This window comes from Lactuca serriola, chromosome 8, assembly GCF_051521515.1.
Source record: "Lactuca serriola cultivar US96UC23 chromosome 8, Lser_US96UC23_V15, whole genome shotgun sequence".
Taxonomy (NCBI): Eukaryota; Viridiplantae; Streptophyta; class Magnoliopsida; order Asterales; family Asteraceae; genus Lactuca; species Lactuca serriola.
In genome coordinates this window covers 162,000,094-162,017,336 of record NC_136415.1, presented here as the reverse complement: position 1 = coordinate 162,017,336, position 17,243 = coordinate 162,000,094, and the positions used below count along the sequence as shown (strand labels likewise).

The 17,243-nt window shown below is 41.1% G+C and overlaps 3 long non-coding RNA genes across 3 annotated transcripts; all 3 read right to left on the bottom strand.

Annotated features, from left to right (window-relative positions):
• Positions 1–1,061: 1,061 nt before the first annotated feature.
• Positions 1,062–2,309, bottom strand: LOC145070536 (uncharacterized). Its single transcript, XR_013689980.1, has 3 exons — positions 2,154–2,309; positions 1,883–1,951; positions 1,062–1,155 (listed from the first exon to the last, which is right to left on the bottom strand). It is a non-coding gene; the product is annotated as an uncharacterized LOC145070536 (long non-coding RNA).
• A 3,580-nt stretch (positions 2,310–5,889) lies between these two features.
• LOC145070508 (uncharacterized) lies at positions 5,890–7,158 on the bottom strand. Its single transcript, XR_013689971.1, has 3 exons — positions 7,010–7,158; positions 6,739–6,807; positions 5,890–6,011 (listed from the first exon to the last, which is right to left on the bottom strand). It is a non-coding gene; the product is annotated as an uncharacterized LOC145070508 (long non-coding RNA).
• A 3,615-nt stretch (positions 7,159–10,773) lies between these two features.
• On the bottom strand, positions 10,774–12,014 carry LOC145070538 (uncharacterized). The gene is made up of 3 exons (XR_013689982.1): positions 11,866–12,014; positions 11,595–11,663; positions 10,774–10,867 (listed from the first exon to the last, which is right to left on the bottom strand). It is a non-coding gene; the product is annotated as an uncharacterized LOC145070538 (long non-coding RNA).
• Between the last annotated feature and the right edge of the window lie 5,229 nt (positions 12,015–17,243).

Sequence of the window (17,243 nt, the reverse complement as noted above, 5' to 3'; positions counted from 1 at the left end):
TCCAATCATCAAGGTCCAATAGAAAGGCCCAACAATGAACCCAAGTGAAATTAGGGTTTCACATAAAATGACGATTAGGGTTAAGTGTTTCTCACTTTAACCCATTAAGTCCATCATTCTTCTAAATGATTCATATGGTGTGATTGGGCTTAATCACATAATTCCATTATTACGATGACCCACAAGTGGGACTCAATAAGTCCAAGCCCATAAATCCAATATTAGGGTTTTCCAACCCATCTTAGCCCAATAGGCCCATTAGACACATGTTTGGGCTTTTATGCCCATTAAGCCTCATTAGGCCCATTAGGGTTTTAGTCCCTTGACCAAACATCCCCAAACTAGCAATCCCAACACAACTATGCACACCGCCACCCGACACGACGGTCGGTGGCGGCAGGAGGCGGCAGCCACCACCCTAAGGTGGTGGTTTTCAATTTCTTTTATTATTCCAAGCTGTGATTTACATTATACAATGCTAAATATCAAAATAAACACACACTAAACAAATACACACACACAGCCGCCTTGTGGTTGCCGGCGGCGGCAGATGGTGGCAGCCACCACCCTATGGTGGTGGTAATGCCTTTTCCGAGGACTCCGGCCATACACCCACACACACATCGACCGAAACATGCACTTCTTCATTCCTTTACTCGGAGAGGGAAGCCAACCACCCACTTTGTGGCATAAGGCGGCGGTAGCAAGGTAATAGCCACCATGGCGGCTGCCATGGTGGTTTCCACGTTTTCTGGCCAACAGCAAGCAGGCATACACGCACAGAGACGAGTTGAGCAAGGAAACGCACCCCAACTCGACAGGTGATAACCCACACGAACTCGACAACCCTTTGGGGTGGTGACCATGACCGGATGTGACATCCCCAAAATCACGGCCAGAAAAGACCGATTTTGTTTATGCTTTATGAAAATCAGAGTACTTCGTTTTATAAAAAGGTTGCGGAATGTGTTCCCAGAAAAACATGGTAAATACGTTATTAAAACATTTTCGAGGAAACGTATTTATTTCATTTTAAAATGTTTGGGATGTCATCGTTAATACCGAAACATAAGCATAAACAGAACTTACAATGATTTACACTAGTGATCTACATCTCTTTAAATCTCTCAGTGTAATGTCACTTCACTTCGTCACCTGTGATATACATAAACTGAGTGGGTCAGGTTGGGAAACCTGGTGAGTACATAGGGTTTTCAACCCACAATAATATAATTGTTATGTTTAATCATCAAACAATTAACCCCATTACCCATCCCCGTTATCTTCTTTACTCTTAAGGATTTAACCTAAGAGTCGTCTATCCTGCATTCGTTTATTCCGAAGTCCCTTACTTCCAGGGTTATAGGACTGGCACTAAATCCATAGCTGCCAATGTTCGTTCATAAAGCACTAATTCCATAGCTGCTATAGTCTATTCATCGGGTACTAAATCCATAGCTACCAGTCTTTATCTAATAGGTACTAAGTCCATAGCTACCAATGTTCAACAGGTACTAAATCCTTAGCTACCAGCGTCTAACTAATAGGTACTAAGTCCATAGCTACCAATTCCCAACAGGCACTAAATCCATAGCTACCAACGTCTAAAAGGTACTAAGTCCATAGCTACCGGTGTTCGTCTCATAGGCACTAAGTCTATAGCTGCCAATATATACTCACGTCATCTTCTATCTCTCATCATTCATCTACCCATCTCATACCCAACATATTCGTATATATAAAATACGTATACAGTTTAAATCCTTTAAAACATGTATAAAACGTTCATCCAACATAGACAGCAAGTATTCAGATAATATGCACACATAGCACGTAAAATACTTCATATCTATGTGTAAGATGAAAGGGACCATGCACTCACTTGAAAGGTGGTGAGTCGGCACTCGGACAGCACTTCGTTACTCTTAAAACAATTATCCCTTGACGAAACCTAGTATCATTACCACTAGAGTTTAGTCTAACGCTTGACGAGACTAATTTAATAGTCTAGCTATTATTACTATTATATAAGCGTTAAATAACACTCAATATAACTCATAATAATAGCCTAAATAATTATTTTAAGGTCCTAACAATGTTACTATAATTAAATAAAATCTATATTAAATATACTATAGGCGTAGCTCACTTACAGCGGGTTTTTATTAAAAACCGGGCTTCGCTGGAGCAGCGTTTCCGAGCCGAAAGCTTTTCTTCTCGGAGCCGTCGGGCGCTCCGGGGCTCTCTTCTCGTGATAGGGAGGTTCCGTAGACTTGGGAGGGGTTTAGGGAGGCTAGAGAGAAGTTAGAGAGAGAAAGAAAGGCTTATGGTGTGAAGAAAATATGAGGAGTTCACCCTTGTATTTATAGGAAGTGTATAGTAAAGTAGTCTCCAAGCTTCGTCCGTAACTTTTGCATACGAGCTCCGTTTTTGTCTGTCTTTTTACTGTTGAGTTCCTAGTAATGAGATCTTCAACTTTCATTTAGACCTCGTTGGCTAATTCTCATTCTATCTCGGATTTACAAAACTGTATCAAATTCGCCGCGCTCGAAAAGTAGGGACTAAGCTTCGTCCATAACTTTTGCATACAAGCTCCATTTTTGTCTGTCTTTTTACCGATGAGTTCCTATTAATGAGATCTTCAACTCTCATTTAGACCTTGTTGGCTAATTCTCGTTCTATCTCGGATTTACAAAACTGTATCAAATTCGTCGCGCTCGAAAAGTAGGGACTAAGCTTCGTCCATAACTTTTGCATACGAGCTCTATTATCGATGTTCTTTATATCCACGCGTTGGTATTTATGAGTACTACAACTTTCATTTAGATCCCGTCGGCTAAAAATCGACCGATCTAAAATTCAGATTTCGGGCTGTGCACTGCTATGCTAAATCTTAGAAAAATCATAACTTCCTCATACGAAGTCAGATTTGGGCGTTCTTTTTATCGATGTTCTTAGTTTAACATCTTCTACGACTTTCGTTTAGATCGCTAAGGCTAAATCTCGCTCTATCGTAAATTCACTATTTACGCTTCCCGGTATCGTGCCAGTTCCGTCGCGAAACTTCAACGGGTCATAACTTCTTCGTTATAACTCGGTTTTCGGCGTTCTTTATATGTACGAAAACCTTGTAAAATACTCTACAACTTGGTTAAGATTATTTATTCTAAATAATCTTTTGTCGAAAAGTCGTTTTCGACCCCTATTGCCTCTAATTTGACTAGCCCAGATTTGCGGGCGTTACAATTATCTCCCCCTTAGGATGATTACGTCCCGGAATCATCAACGAAACATGATCGTATAATGACTCCATACGTCATCTCTTCATCCTAGGTAATATTTATAACTTCTACATTCCTTCAATTCTATCTCTTAAACTCATTGACTGTAAGAGTACTCGATCGTGCACCTGCTCTCTACCTCAGGTTAGACTCCAAATTATGACCTTCAAGTCACAATCTCGATCCTTGCTGGATATGGACTTGAGATAAGTTCTTTTATTACTACTATAGATCGATGTGTCATATTCTAATGACCTATCATCGTATGTTGCAACACTTAGACTTAGGTCTCTTAGAGTTAAATTCTAAAACAGACTATGCCTTCCTTCATGTTCTAATGTGATATAATCACACTTTAACATTAGGCATTTCTAGCCACCAACTTCTTTAACAACGAGTGCGATACTTCTATTGATCGATTTGATTTCAACCGTTTGGTTTAAGTCAGACGCTACATCAAACTTGGTTCTCAACATACTCATCGTAGTCGGACTCGATTCGATATGACCACTAGGGTCGTAATATCAACAATCTTCTTAGTCATTACCGAAACGATGGTAACAACACACTTGAATAAAACGAAATCAATTACTAGCTTCTTGGTAACCTTGTGACTTTCCCTGATCCAAGTGTGAGTCCTGTGCTTCCGGTAGTATAGGCCTCTACTACCATTCACACCTACTCATACTCGTCCCAAGTATTGTCTCGCAGTTTCCCAAGTCACCATGCAGCAAATCACACAATCATTCGACACATCAGATAACAAAACGAAGGTTTTATATTAATTCTTGAAACGATTACATAGGTGTTCAAGTTCACCCTAGATTATGCCTCTACTAGGCTACATCATAAAATACTATGGCTACTACATAACTTGCTCTTCTGATATGAAGTCCTCATCCGTGATTCCTCGCACGGTTTTCTGCTTCGTCGAGGATCATGTGAAATGCCCTTGGCCTTGGTGGCGTTTCTGGTCTTACTGCTTTATTTTTCTTTGGGCAGTCTCTGGACATATGCCCCTTGCCTCCACATCCGTAGCATACTTTATCATCATGTGTGCAGTCTTTGGAATAGTGGCCAGTCCTCCCACACTTGTAACAAGTCACTTCTTCATTGCACTTCCCACCATGCTTCTTCTTGCATCTATCACACCATCTTGCTTCACCTCCATCTGCTCCTCCAAGTTTTGAGAATTTTCTTTCCTTGTTCGACCTCGAAGATCCCTCAAACTTTCGCTTCTCTCCTGCCTTATCTTTTTCTAGACCCTTTTCTCTTATCTGGGCCTCTACGTTCTTAGCTGCCCTAACAGCTGCTTTCAAGGTAGTTACCATTTTGACCATTGGTCCAAAGTCAGTGGGCAGTCCGTTAGCAAACCTATCAATCTTGGAGAGTTCAATAGGCACCAAGTAGGGGAATAGCTTCATCCTCTCGGTGAATGCGGTGGCATACTCATCAACACTCATCTTCCCTTTCTTCAGGTTCTGAAACTCGTTGTTTAGGTCTATCAGATCTACCTCTGAGCAGTACTGCATTTTCAACTGTTCCAAAAACTCTTCCCACGACATCCTTAAGGCTTCTCCTCGTGGCATCGTATCTACCAATAGCTTCCACCAGCTCAAGACTCCAGTTTTCAGTTGTCTTACAGCGAAGACAGTCTTCTGTTTCTCGTTACAGCTGCAGCTCTCAAACACCATCTCCATCTCAGAGATCCAATCCATAATCTCAACCGGCTTCGGGCTTCCTGAGAGACTTGGGGGTTTCGCACCCAAGAAATTCTTGTACATCCGCCCATCCTTGTTGTTTCTCCCTTCTGAGCCATCCCTTTGCTCACCTTGAGTCCCAACTTGACTCACTTGGCGGCTGTAGTTCCCTTCCTCAGATTACTCGGGAATCAGTTCGGGTTGCTCAATGGGCATAGTAGGTCCGTCCCTATTCAACATCCGTCTCATTTCTTCCCTTTGTTCAGCCAACATAGCCCGAATCATGGCTTGAACTCCAGCCATGGTGACTGGCTCAGGCACAACTTCTTCTACAACAGGTATTTGCTGAACCACTGGGGGTTGGTTCCTGTTCCCATTTGCGTTTACGTTTCCGCTACGGGTCCTTACCATCTCGATCTATACACCGAATAAGGTGAATTTAGACCTTTACTTGACTTTTAAATCATCCTTATCACTCCGAAACGTTTACATGCTAGTTCTAATACCGTAGTCGTACGTTTAGAATCCTAAACACATAAGGTTTCCAGATCCGGTCGGCAACAGACCATAGATCCGAACAATTAACAACATATCATGCACAAAGCATTTAGCACATAAAAGCATTTTAGGCACAATTCCTAAAATAAGCTAGTGCTCACACCTCACAATCATCGCTTAGCATTCTAAGTTTAAGTCTAGAAATAAATCCATATTCCTAGTTCGCTTAAACTAATGCTCTGATACCAACTGTGACATCCCCAAAATCACGGCCAGAAAAGACCGATTTTGTTTATGCTTTATGAAAATCAGAGTACTTCGTTTTATAAAAAGGTTGCGGAATGTGTTCCCAGAAAAACATGGTAAATACGTTATTAAAACATTTTTGAGGAAACGTATTTATTTCATTTTAAAACGTTTGGGATGTCATCGTTAATACCGAAACATAAGCATAAACAGAACTTACAATGATTTACACTAGTGATCTACATCTCTTTAAATCTCTCAGTGTAATGTCACTTCACTTCGTCACCTGTGATATACATAAACTGAGTGGGTCAGGTTGGGAAACCTGGTGAGTACATAGGGTTTTCAACCCACAATAATATAATTGTTATGTTTAATCATCAAACAATTAACCCCATTACCCATCCCCGTTATCTTCTTTACTCTTAAGGATTTAACCTAAGAGTCGTCTATCCTGCATTCGTTTATTCCGAAGTCCCTTACTTCCAGGGTTATAGGACTGGCACTAAATCCATAGCTGCCAATGTTCGTTCATAAAGCACTAATTCCATAGCTGCTATAGTCTATTCATCGGGTACTAAATCCATAGCTACCAGTCTTTATCTAATAGGTACTAAGTCCATAGCTACCAATGTTCAACAGGTACTAAATCCTTAGCTACCAGCGTCTAACTAATAGGTACTAAGTCCATAGCTACCAATTCCCAACAGGCACTAAATCCATAGCTACCAACGTCTAAAAGGTACTAAGTCCATAGCTACCGGTGTTCGTCTCATAGGCACTAAGTCTATAGCTGCCAATATATACTCACGTCATCTTCTATCTCTCATCATTCATCTACCCATCTCATACCCAACATATTCGTATATATAAAATACGTATACAGTTTAAATCCTTTAAAACATGTATAAAACGTTCATCCAACATAGACAGCAAGTATTCAGATAATATGCACACATAGCACGTAAAATACTTCATATCTATGTGTAAGATGAAAGGGACCATGCACTCACTTGAAAGGTGGTGAGTCGGCACTCGGACAGCACTTCGTTACTCTTAAAACAATTATCCCTTGACGAAACCTAGTATCATTACCACTAGAGTTTAGTCTAACGCTTGACGAGACTAATTTAATAGTCTAGCTATTATTACTATTATATAAGCGTTAAATAACACTCAATATAACTCATAATAATAGCCTAAATAATTATTTTAAGGTCCTAACAATGTTACTATAATTAAATAAAATCTATATTAAATATACTATAGGCGTAGCTCACTTACAGCGGGTTTTTATTAAAAACCGGGCTTCGCTGGAGCAGCGTTTCCGAGCCGAAAGCTTTTCTTCTCGGAGCCGTCGGGCGCTCCGGGGCTCTCTTCTCGTGATAGGGAGGTTCCGTAGACTTGGGAGGGGTTTAGGGAGGCTAGAGAGAAGTTAGAGAGAGAAAGAAAGGCTTATGGTGTGAAGAAAATATGAGGAGTTCACCCTTGTATTTATAGGAAGTGTATAGTAAAGTAGTCTCCAAGCTTCGTCCGTAACTTTTGCATACGAGCTCCGTTTTTGTCTGTCTTTTTACTGTTGAGTTCCTAGTAATGAGATCTTCAACTTTCATTTAGACCTCGTTGGCTAATTCTCATTCTATCTCGGATTTACAAAACTGTATCAAATTCGCCGCGCTCGAAAAGTAGGGACTAAGCTTCGTCCATAACTTTTGCATACAAGCTCCATTTTTGTCTGTCTTTTTACCGATGAGTTCCTATTAATGAGATCTTCAACTCTCATTTAGACCTTGTTGGCTAATTCTCGTTCTATCTCGGATTTACAAAACTGTATCAAATTCGTCGCGCTCGAAAAGTAGGGACTAAGCTTCGTCCATAACTTTTGCATACGAGCTCTATTATCGATGTTCTTTATATCCACGCGTTGGTATTTATGAGTACTACAACTTTCATTTAGATCCCGTCGGCTAAAAATCGACCGATCTAAAATTCAGATTTCGGGCTGTGCACTGCTATGCTAAATCTTAGAAAAATCATAACTTCCTCATACGAAGTCAGATTTGGGCGTTCTTTTTATCGATGTTCTTAGTTTAACATCTTCTACGACTTTCGTTTAGATCGCTAAGGCTAAATCTCGCTCTATCGTAAATTCACTATTTACGCTTCCCGGTATCGTGCCAGTTCCGTCGCGAAACTTCAACGGGTCATAACTTCTTCGTTATAACTCGGTTTTCGGCGTTCTTTATATGTACGAAAACCTTGTAAAATACTCTACAACTTGGTTAAGATTATTTATTCTAAATAATCTTTTGTCGAAAAGTCGTTTTCGACCCCTATTGCCTCTAATTTGACTAGCCCAGATTTGCGGGCGTTACAATTATCTCCCCCTTAGGATGATTACGTCCCGGAATCATCAACGAAACATGATCGTATAATGACTCCATACGTCATCTCTTCATCCTAGGTAATATTTATAACTTCTACATTCCTTCAATTCTATCTCTTAAACTCATTGACTGTAAGAGTACTCGATCGTGCACCTGCTCTCTACCTCAGGTTAGACTCCAAATTATGACCTTCAAGTCACAATCTCGATCCTTGCTGGATATGGACTTGAGATAAGTTCTTTTATTACTACTATAGATCGATGTGTCATATTCTAATGACCTATCATCGTATGTTGCAACACTTAGACTTAGGTCTCTTAGAGTTAAATTCTAAAACAGACTATGCCTTCCTTCATGTTCTAATGTGATATAATCACACTTTAACATTAGGCATTTCTAGCCACCAACTTCTTTAACAACGAGTGCGATACTTCTATTGATCGCTTTGATTTCAACCGTTTGGTTTAAGTCAGACGCTACATCAAACTTGGTTCTCAACATACTCATCGTAGTCGGACTCGATTCGATATGACCACTAGGGTCGTAATATCAACAATCTTCTTAGTCATTACCGAAACGATGGTAACAACACACTTGAATAAAACGAAATCAATTACTAGCTTCTTGGTAACCTTGTGACTTTCCCTGATCCAAGTGTGAGTCCTGTGCTTCCGGTAGTATAGGCCTCTACTACCATTCACACCTACTCATACTCGTCCCAAGTATTGTCTCGCAGTTTCCCAAGTCACCATGCAGCAAATCACACAATCATTCGACACATCAGATAACAAAACGAAGGTTTTATATTAATTCTTGAAACGATTACATAGGTGTTCAAGTTCACCCTAGATTATGCCTCTACTAGGCTACATCATAAAATACTATGGCTACTACATAACTTGCTCTTCTGATATGAAGTCCTCATCCGTGATTCCTCGCACGGTTTTCTGCTTCGTCGAGGATCATGTGAAATGCCCTTGGCCTTGGTGGCGTTTCTGGTCTTACTGCTTTATTTTTCTTTGGGCAGTCTCTGGACATATGCCCCTTGCCTCCACATCCGTAGCATACTTTATCATCATGTGTGCAGTCTTTGGAATAGTGGCCAGTCCTCCCACACTTGTAACAAGTCACTTCTTCATTGCACTTCCCACCATGCTTCTTCTTGCATCTATCACACCATCTTGCTTCACCTCCATCTGCTCCTCCAAGTTTTGAGAATTTTCTTTCCTTGTTCGACCTCGAAGATCCCTCAAACTTTCGCTTCTCTCCTGCCTTATCTTTTTCTAGACCCTTTTCTCTTATCTGGGCCTCTACGTTCTTAGCTGCCCTAACAGCTGCTTTCAAGGTAGTTGCCATTTTGACCATTGGTCCAAAGTCAGTGGGCAGTCCGTTAGCAAACCTATCAATCTTGGAGAGTTCAGTAGGCACCAAGTAGGGGAATAGCTTCATCCTCTCGGTGAATGCGGTGGCATACTCATCAACACTCATCTTCCCTTTCTTCAGGTTCTGAAACTCGTTGTTTAGGTCTATCAGATCTACCTCTGAGCAGTACTGCATTTTCAACTGTTCCAAAAACTCTTCCCACGACATCCTTAAGGCTTCTCCTCGTGGCATCGTATCTGCCAATAGCTTCCACCAGCTCAAGACTCCAGTTTTCAGTTGTCTTACAGCGAAGACAGTCTTCTGTTTCTCGTTACAGCTGCAGCTCTCAAACACCATCTCCATCTCAGAGATCCAATCCATAATCTCAACCGGCTTCGGGCTTCCTGAGAGACTTGGGGGTTTCGCACCCAAGAAATTCTTGTACATCCGCCCATCCTTGTTGTTTCTCCCTTCTGGGCCATCCCTTTGCTCACCTTGAGTCCCAACTTGACTCACTTGGCGGCTGTAGTTCCCTTCCTCAGATTGCTCGGGAATCAGTTCGGGTTGCTCAATGGGCATAGTAGGTCCGTCCCTATTCAACATCCGTCTCATTTCTTCCCTTTGTTCAGCCAACATAGCCCGAATCATGGCTTGAACTCCAGCCATGGTGACTGGCTCAGGCACAACTTCTTCTACAACAGGTATTTGCTGAACCACTGGGGGTTGGTTCCTGTTCCCATTTGCGTTTACGTTTCCGCTACGGGTCCTTACCATCTCGATCTATACACCGAATAAGGTGAATTTAGACCTTTACTTGACGTTTAAATCATCCTTATCACTCTGAAACGTTTACATGCTAGTTCTAATACCGTAGTCGTACGTTTAGAATCCTAAACACATAAGGTTTCCAGATCCGGTCGGCAACAGACCATAGATCCGAACAATTAACAACATATCATGCACAAAGCATTTAGCACATAAAAGCATTTTAGGCACAATTCCTAAAATAAGCTAGTGCTCACACCTCACAATCATCGCTTAGCATTCTAAGTTTAAGTCTAGAAATAAATCCATATTCCTAGTTCGCTTAAACTAATGCTCTGATACCAACTGTGACATCCCCAAAATCACGGCCAGAAAAGACCGATTTTGTTTATGCTTTATGAAAATCAGAGTACTTCGTTTTATAAAAAGGTTGCGGAATGTGTTCCCAGAAAAACATGGTAAATACGTTATTAAAACATTTTCGAGGAAACGTATTTATTTCATTTTAAAAAGTTTGGGATGTCATCGTTAATACCGAAACATAAGCATAAACAGAACTTACAATGATTTACACTAGTGATCTACATCTCTTTAAATCTCTCAGTGTAATGTCACTTCACTTCGTCACCTGTGATATACATAAACTGAGTGGGTCAGGTTGGGAAACCTGGTGAGTACATAGGGTTTTCAACCCACAATAATATAATTGTTATGTTTAATCATCAAACAATTAACCCCATTACCCATCCCCGTTATCTTCTTTACTCTTAAGGATTTAACCTAAGAGTCGTCTATCCTGCATTCGTTTATTCCGAAGTCCCTTACTTCCAGGGTTATAGGACTGGCACTAAATCCATAGCTGCCAATGTTCGTTCATAAAGCACTAATTCCATAGCTGCTATAGTCTATTCATCGGGTACTAAATCCATAGCTACCAGTCTTTATCTAATAGGTACTAAGTCCATAGCTACCAATGTTCAACAGGTACTAAATCCTTAGCTACCAGCGTCTAACTAATAGGTACTAAGTCCATAGCTACCAATTCCCAACAGGCACTAAATCCATAGCTACCAACGTCTAAAAGGTACTAAGTCCATAGCTACCGGTGTTCGTCTCATAGGCACTAAGTCTATAGCTGCCAATATATACTCACGTCATCTTCTATCTCTCATCATTCATCTACCCATCTCATACCCAACATATTCGTATATATAAAATACGTATACAGTTTAAATCCTTTAAAACATGTATAAAACGTTCATCCAACATAGACAGCAAGTATTCAGATAATATGCACACATAGCACGTAAAATACTTCATATCTATGTGTAAGATGAAAGGGACCATGCACTCACTTGAAAGGTGGTGAGTCGGCACTCGGACAGCACTTCGTTACTCTTAAAACAATTATCCCTTGACGAAACCTAGTATCATTACCACTAGAGTTTAGTCTAACGCTTGACGAGACTAATTTAATAGTCTAGCTATTATTACTATTATATAAGCGTTAAATAACACTCAATATAACTCATAATAATAGCCTAAATAATTATTTTAAGGTCCTAACAATGTTACTATAATTAAATAAAATCTATATTAAATATACTATAGGCGTAGCTCACTTACAGCGGGTTTTTATTAAAAACCGGGCTTCGCTGGAGCAGCGTTTCCGAGCCGAAAGCTTTTCTTCTCGGAGCCGTCGGGCGCTCCGGGGCTCTCTTCTCGTGATAGGGAGGTTCCGTAGACTTGGGAGGGGTTTAGGGAGGCTAGAGAGAAGTTAGAGAGAGAAAGAAAGGCTTATGGTGTGAAGAAAATATGAGGAGTTCACCCTTGTATTTATAGGAAGTGTATAGTAAAGTAGTCTCCAAGCTTCGTCCGTAACTTTTGCATACGAGCTCCGTTTTTGTCTGTCTTTTTACTGTTGAGTTCCTAGTAATGAGATCTTCAACTTTCATTTAGACCTCGTTGGCTAATTCTCATTCTATCTCGGATTTACAAAACTGTATCAAATTCGCCGCGCTCGAAAAGTAGGGACTAAGCTTCGTCCATAACTTTTGCATACGAGCTCCATTTTTGTCTGTCTTTTTACCGATGAGTTCCTATTAATGAGATCTTCAACTCTCATTTAGACCTTGTTGGCTAATTCTCGTTCTATCTCGGATTTACAAAACTGTATCAAATTCGTCGCGCTCGAAAAGTAGGGACTAAGCTTCGTCCATAACTTTTGCATACGAGCTCTATTATCGATGTTCTTTATATCCACGCGTTGGTATTTATGAGTACTACAACTTTCATTTAGATCCCGTCGGCTAAAAATCGACCGATCTAAAATTCAGATTTCGGGCTGTGCACTGCTATGCTAAATCTTAGAAAAATCATAACTTCCTCATACGAAGTCAGATTTGGGCGTTCTTTTTATCGATGTTATTAGTTTAACATCTTCTACGACTTTCGTTTAGATCGCTAAGGCTAAATCTCGCTCTATCGTAAATTCACTATTTACGCTTCCCGGTATCGTGCCAGTTCCGTCGCGAAACTTCAACGGGTCATAACTTCTTCGTTATAACTCGGTTTTCGGCGTTCTTTATATGTACGAAAACCTTGTAAAATACTCTACAACTTGGTTAAGATTATTTATTCTAAATAATCTTTTGTCGAAAAGTCGTTTTCGACCCCTATTGTCTCTAATTTGACTAGCCCAGATTTGCGGGCGTTACACCGGAGCATCATAATTGCGCCCTTGGCGGAGGATGGAGCGAAAGGAAAAGAAAAGAACGGAGACAGCGAGACGAGTTCCGAAATGGGTAGCGGTTACAGGCCATCTCCGGCCATACATGACATAACCGACGGCATCAGGCAGCGGAATGGTGGCCTTCGTCGACGAAGCTGTAGGCGAAGACGAGAGCTATCAAACTTGGTGATGCCATCGGCTGTTGAGAGGCTTCTATGGTGATGGCAGCGATCGGAATCAGTGGAGATGGGTGGTGCGACGCCGAGGAGGGTGAAGGAGGGTGTAGATGAAGTTGGCGACTGAACAAATGTGGCTAGGGTTAGCGTTTCATAACACTTATATACCGGCTCCTCATACAATTTTTCCATAATGACCAAAATGGTCCCTCCAGCTCCAATTTAATTCGAAATAGATCCATATTTTACATTTCTAACCCTTCCTTCAAAAAACCCTTACAAATTAAGTCTCGATAATTACTATGCAGCCCCTCCTCTACAAATTCTTTTCAACAAAAATCCATATATTACCATTCAGCCCCTAAGCCTCCAAACTCTCTTCAATTTAAGTCCCACAAGTTAGCATTTAGTCCCTGCCTTCATTATTACTTACAAATTAAGTCTGGATTTTACACTTTTAACCCCTAATCTCTTAAAGTGTGACAAATAGCTCTACGAGACCATCATTTGGTATATAATTATTAATTTTAGGGCTACTATTCCTTCATTAATTTGTTTATTTAACTAAATAAATAAACGGGTGTTACAACTCTCCCCTACTTAAACCAGATTTCGTCCTCAAAATCATTCCTTACCATTCCTTACACACCCAACCACTTCTGGTAACATGGTCACCATCTTGGGCACACCCTAGCCTCCCAGGCTAGCCACGACTAATCCTCGTAAAGCCCTAAAATCCGCAGGTGAACGGATTCCCCGCATTCGTCTGAAATATGTCGTCTCGAGATGGTCCGAATCCCTGACAGACCACTCATACTGAATCGTCATCGTTGGATCCAATCCGTTTATCCCTCAACTGAATACTCACTTTTGATAACATGTGATTCCCACCATAAACCTGGGTCACAACCCAATTACCTCTACAGATCACTTACATTTGGCTAAGGCTCAGCTAATCCCGTTGTGATTGACTCGTCACTCCCCAACAAACCAGCTATTTCGTCCGTATTTGCAACCCAAAACACAAATACTAATATTGTCCAAACGGTTAAACTACCCTAACACTGATATGCCTGAAGCAGTAGGTTACCACCTGGCTGCTTTCCAAAATCTATCGAGACCTTCCTGGTCTCAATTCATCCGTCATTCATCTGAATTTACCGGTTTCCGGCCCGGCTGCGGAGCCAAAGGACCACCCACTTAGTCGCCTCACACGACTTCTGAACCGAATCCTTCTCCGGAACTAGATCGGGTCCATGCGTCGCATCCTGTGATCATCCCATCCAAGACTAAAAGTGATTGCTACCTAACCGATGGTAGCCTTATATCACAAGCAATCTTATACAGTCCATTGCTTTCCTGATCCCATAACTATAGTGGCGCTACTACACTCTCATCATTGGCTCAAACAGATCTAATCCATCTGGGTAACACCGAGATCCAATTTATGGATTTCCATATCCTCACTGCTGCACCCAAAATGGTGGGTACTATTGTTCCTTCCGCGTTCTAACAACATGCTCATGCCATCTACCAACCTAGTGAAAGCTATGGCTACACCCGCAGTCTCACGACACTCTATCACTATCTAACCGCTAGTGAATGCTACGACTACCCCCGTAGTCTTACAACACTTCCCATGCTAACTAACCACTGGTGAACGCTACGGCTACCCCCGCAGTCTTACAACACCTCTGATACTAACTAATCGCTAGTGAATGCTACGGCTACCCCCGTAGTCTTACAACACTTTCCATACCACCTGATCGCTAGTGAATGCTACGGCTACCCCCGTAGTCTTACAACACTTTCCATACTACCTGATCGCTAGTGAATTCTACCGCTACCCCCGCAACCTTACAACACTTTCCAAATCGGGTCAAACACGCACTCGACCTAACCCTCAACTGAAATGGAGTCCTAACCAGAATGTTAACCTGGTTCCCGAAACCTGCTATCACGCGACCCCACTGTATCAATACTGTACCCATGCCCGTGATCAAGGCGTCACAGTAAACCACGAAATCATCTACACCCTCTGGCCGGGTGAGAATCAATGCCTCGCACAACCGCTATCTGAGAGTCTCGAAGGTTGCTTGCTGCTCAGGCCCCCAACGAAAGGCCACCGACTTCTTGGTCAGTCGGGTCAAAGGAACCTCAATCTCGGATAAATCATGTATAAATCTCCGGTAATATCCTGTTAAACCCGGGAAGCTCCGAATCACAGTTGGAGATCTCGGAATCTCCTACTGCATCGCGGCCTCTATCTTGGCCGGATCGACCAGAATACCCTTCTGGTTGACAAGGTGCCCAAGAGATTGCACATCGCGCAACCAGAACTCACAGTTGGAGAACTTTATAAAAAGTCTCTCCCCCACTTAGATTCGACTAAGCCTTCACGTTACTTGAGAATTGAAGGATTCCCAATCCTCCTCGCTTTCTAATATCCCACTGATGACAACCTGTGCCTGCCCATGCTAGCATTTAATCACCGATTAAACCTTGAGATCTCTCATCCTCGGAAATCTCGATGAGTACTCTTGAAATCTAATCCCCTGTTGCTCACATGAGCAACCCCGCTACCCTATAGCATCCTAAACCCTTGGAGTGACAAACTCCCTCGTGTACCTTCTCATACGCGCTGCATTGTCTTAGGCCCTGCTGGCCTTTTACCCGATGATCAGAATTCATGGGTCTCTTCTCGGGACCCTCTACTATACGCACTTGGCATGCACCTCTCTTTCCAAACTTTCTTCAATTTAAGTCCCACAAGTTAGCATTTAGTCCCTGCCTTCATTATTACTTACAAATTAAGTCTGGATTTTACACTTTTAACCCCTAATATCTTAAAGTGTGACAAATAGCTCTACGAGACCATCATTTGGTATATAATTATTAATTTTAGGGCTACTATTCCTTCATTAATTTGTTTATTTAACTAAATAAATAAACGGGTGTTACAACTCTCCCACACTTAAACCAGATTTCATCCTCGAAATCATTCCTTACCATTCCTTACACACCCAACCACTTCTGGTAACATGGTCACCATCCTGGGCACACCCTAGCCTCCCAGGCTAGCCACGACTAATCCTCGTAAAGCCCTAAAATCTGCAGGTGAACGGATTCCCCGCAACAAGATCACATCTACTCCGTCTAAAATATGTCGTCTCGAGATGGTCCGAATCCCTGACAAACCACTCATACTGAATCATCATCATTGGATCCAATCCGTTTATCCCTCAACTGAATACTCACTTCTGATAACCTGTGATTCCCACCATAAACCTGGGTCACAACCCAATTACCTCCGCATATCACATACACTCGGCTAAGGCTCAGCTAATCCCGATGTGATTGACTCGTCACTCCCCAACAAACCAGTTATTTCGTCCGTATTTGCAACCCAAAACACAAATACTAATACTGTCCAAACGCTGAAACTTTATGTTTTCTATTTAATTATGCTTTGTGATGAAAATCAATAAAGTTCAGGGACAAACAACTCTGATTTAGGTATTTATCTTTCAGGCCCATTATTCTCGTATAGCCAACTTTATGTTGCATTGTCTACATGGGTCTCACGTAGCAATACAAAAATGTTAATGAAGCCTAATGAAAATTTCAAAGGCGATGGTGTCTATACAAAAAATGCGGTGTATAAAGAAGTGTTGTGCGATTAATAATGTATAACCAATCATGTGCTATGACACATTTTCATATTTTGTATATTCTTATATAATTATGTTATTTTTGTTTAAAAAACTAACACATTTCATATTTTATGTCCCCTTGAACCGTTTCTTTTATTGATTATCTGATGTATCATGTCACAAATAACACAAAAGTTGGATTTTATTATCTTAGGCATGTACTATTTTTGGAACATAACATTTTTGTAAAGGAATTGTCATCGTCGCTTTGCACAGGTCCACCACTAGTGTGTCTTTATATATATATATATATATATATATATATATATATATATATATATATATATATATATATATATATCGCTCTTACTCGTTCTCTTTTCTTGCTACTTTCTCATATGTTGTACGATCATACACACACATATGTATGTTTGGAATATGTTG